Genomic DNA, 3,556 nt, shown 5'->3' on the forward strand with positions numbered 1-3,556 from the left:
TCCCTTTAAGGACCAGTCTTCATGTGTTTAATATATTTACACATCCCTTTAAGGACCAGTCTTCATGTGTTTAATACATCCCTTTAAGGACCAGTCTTCATGTGTTTAATACATTTACACATCCCTTTAAGGACCAGTCTTCATGTGTTTTAATACATCCCTTTAAGGACCAGTCTTCATGTGTTTTAATACATCCCTTTAAGGACCAGTCTTCATGTGTTTAATATATTTACACATCCCTTTAAGGACCAGTCTTCATGTGTTTAATACATTTACACATCCCTTTAAGGACCAGTCTTCATGTGTTTTAATACATCCCTTTAAGGACCAGTCTTCATGTGTTTTAATACATCCCTTTAAGGACCAGTCTTCATGTGTTTAATACATCCCTTTAAGGATCAGTCTTCATGTGTTTAATATATTTACACATCCCTTTAAGGATCAGTCTTCATGTGTTTTAATACATCCCTTTAAGGACCAGTCTTCATGTGTTTAATATATTTAAGGATCATCTTCCCATCCCTTTAAGGACCAGTCTTCATGTGTTTAATACATCCCTTTAAGGACCAGTCTTCATGTGTTTACATCCCTTTAGGACCAGTCTTCATGTGTTTAATACATCCCTTTAAGGACCAGTCTTCATGTGTTTAATACATCCCTTTAAGGACCAGTCTTCATGTGTTTAATATATTTACACATCCCTTTAAGGATCAGTCTTCATGTGTTTAATATATTTAAACATCCCTTTAAGGACCAGTCTTCATGTGTTTAATATATTTACACATCCCTTTAAGGACCAGTCTTCATGTGTTTAATACATCCCTTTAAGGACCAGTCTTCATGTGTTTAATATATTTACACATCCCTTTAAGGACCAGTCTGTGGTTTTGTAAAAAGGAACATTCATCAATTTCAAAGATTTTGTCTCCAACCAGCGATCTTTAAATGACTGATCAAACGCTCGAACCGCTGGCCACCTCCTCTAGTAACCTACTGGAGGTCTAGTCTACCTGCTGTAGTAACCTACTGGGGGTCTAGTCTACCTCCTGTAGTAACCTACTGGGGGTCTAGTCTACCTGCTGTAGTAACCTACTGGGGGTCTAGTCTACCTCCTGTAGTAACCTACTGGGGGTCTAGTCTACCTGCTGTAGTAACCTACTGGGGGTCTAGTCTACCTGCTGTAGTAACCTACTGGGGGTCTGGGTTACCTGCTGTAGTAACCTACTGGGGGTCTAGTCTACCTGCTGTAGTAACCTACTGGGGGTCTAGTCTACCTGCTGTAGTAACCTACTGGGGGTCTAGTCTACCTGCTGTAGTAACCTACTGGGGGTCTAGTCTACCTGCTGTAGTAACCTACTGGGGGTCTAGTCTACCTGCTGTAGTAACCTACTGGGGGTCTAGTCTACCTGCTGTAGTAACCTACTGGGGGTCTAGTCTACCTGCTGTAGTAACCTACTGGGGGTCTAGTCTACCTGCTGTAGTAACCTACTGGGGGTCTAGTCTACCTCCTGTAGTAACCTACTGGGGGTCTAGTCTACCTCCTGTAGTAACCTACTGGGGGTATAGTCTACCTCCTGTAGTAACCTACTGGGGATCTAGTCTACCTGCTGTAGTAACCTCCTGGGGGTCTAGTCTACCTGCTGTAGTAACCTACTGGGGGTCTAGTCTACCTGCTGTAATAACCTACTGGGGGTCTAGTCTACCTCCTGTAGTAACCTACTGGGGGTCTAGTCTACCTCCTGTAATAACCTACTGGGGGTCTAGTCTACCTGCTGTAGTAACCTACTGGGGGTCTAGTCTACCTCCTGTAATAACCTACTGGGGGTCTAGTCTACCTCCTGTAGTAACCTACTGGGGGTCTAGTCTACCTCCTGTAGTAACCTACTGGGGGTCTAGTCTACCTGCTGTAGTAACCTACTGGGGGTCTAGTCTACCTGCTGTAGTAACCTACTGGGGGTCTAGTCTACCTGCTGTAGTAACCTACTGGGGGTCTAGTCTACCTGCTGTAGTAACCTACTGGGGGTCTAGTCTACCTGCTGTAGTAACCTACTGGGGGTCTAGTCTACCTCCTGTAGTAACCTACTGGGGGTCTAGTCTACCTGCTGGCCACCTCCTGTAGTAACCTACTGGGGGTCTAGTCTACCACCTGTAGCAACCTACTGGGGGTCTAGTCTACCTCCTGTAGTAACCTACTGGGGGTCTAGTCTACCTGCTGTAGTAACCTACTGGGGGTCTAGTCTACCTCCTGTAGTAACCTACTGGGGGTCTAGTCTACCTGCTGTAGTAACCTACTGGGGGTCTAGTCTACCTCCTGTAGTAACCTACTGGGGGTCTAGTCTACCTCCTGTAGTAACCTACTGGGGGTCTAGTCTACCTCCTGTAGTAACCTACTGGGGGTCTAGTCTACCTGCTGTAGTAACCTACTGGGGGTCTAGTCTACCTCCTGTAGTAACCTACTGGGGGTCTAGTCTACCCCCTGTAGTAACCTACTGGGGGTCTAGTCTACCCCCTGTAGTAACCTACTGGGGGTCTAGTCTACCTGCTGGCCACCTCCTGTAGTAACCTACTGGGGGTCTAGTCTACCACCTGTAGCAACCTACTGGGGGTCTAGTCTACCTCCTGTAGTAACCTACTGGGGGTCTAGTCTACCTCCTGTAGTAACCTACTGGGGGTCTAGTCGACCTGCTGTAGTAACCTACTGGGGGTCTAGTCTACCTCCTGTAGTAACCTACTGGGGGTCTAGTCTACCTCCTGTAGTAACCTACTGGGGGTCTAGTCTACCTCCTGTAGTAACCTACTGGGGGTCTAGTCTACCTCCTGTAGTAACCTACTGGGGGTCTAGTCTACCTGCTGTAGTAACCTACTGGGGGTCTAGTCTACCTGCTGTAGTAACCTACTGGGGGTCTAGTCTACCTGCTGTAGTAACCTACTGGGGGTCTAGTCTACCCCCTGTAGTAACCTACTGGGGGTCTAGTCTACCTGCTGTAGTAACCTACTGGGGGTCTAGTCTACCCCCTGTAGTAACCTACTGGAGGTCTAGTCTACCTGCTGTAGTAACCTACTGGGGGTCTAGTCTACCTCCTGTAGTAACCTACTGGGGGTCTAGTCTACCTGCTGTAGTAACCTACTGGGGGTCTAGTCTACCTGCTGTAGTAACCTACTGGGGGTCTAGTCTACCTCCTGTAGTAACCTACTGGGGGTCTAGTCTACCTGCTGTAGTAACCTACTGGGGGTCTAGTCTACCTCCTGTAGTAACCTACTGGGGGTCTAGTCTACCTGCTGGCCACCTCCTGTAGTAACCTACTGGGGGTCTAGTCTACCTGCTGGCCACCTCCTGTAGTAACCTACTGGGGGTCTAGTCTACCTCCTGTAGTAACCTACTGGGGGTATAGTCTACCTCCTGTAGTAACCTTCTGGAGGTCTGGGTTATCTGCTGTCCACCCCCTGTAGTAACCTCCTGGAGGCCCGGGTTACCTGCTGTAGTAACCTGCTCGAGATCTGGGTTACATCCTTCAGTTACCTCCTGGAGGTCTGGGTTACCTCCTGTCCACCCTTC

Source organism: Oncorhynchus masou, chromosome 20 (assembly GCF_036934945.1).
Source record: "Oncorhynchus masou masou isolate Uvic2021 chromosome 20, UVic_Omas_1.1, whole genome shotgun sequence".
NCBI classification, from domain to species: Eukaryota; Metazoa; Chordata; class Actinopteri; order Salmoniformes; family Salmonidae; genus Oncorhynchus; species Oncorhynchus masou.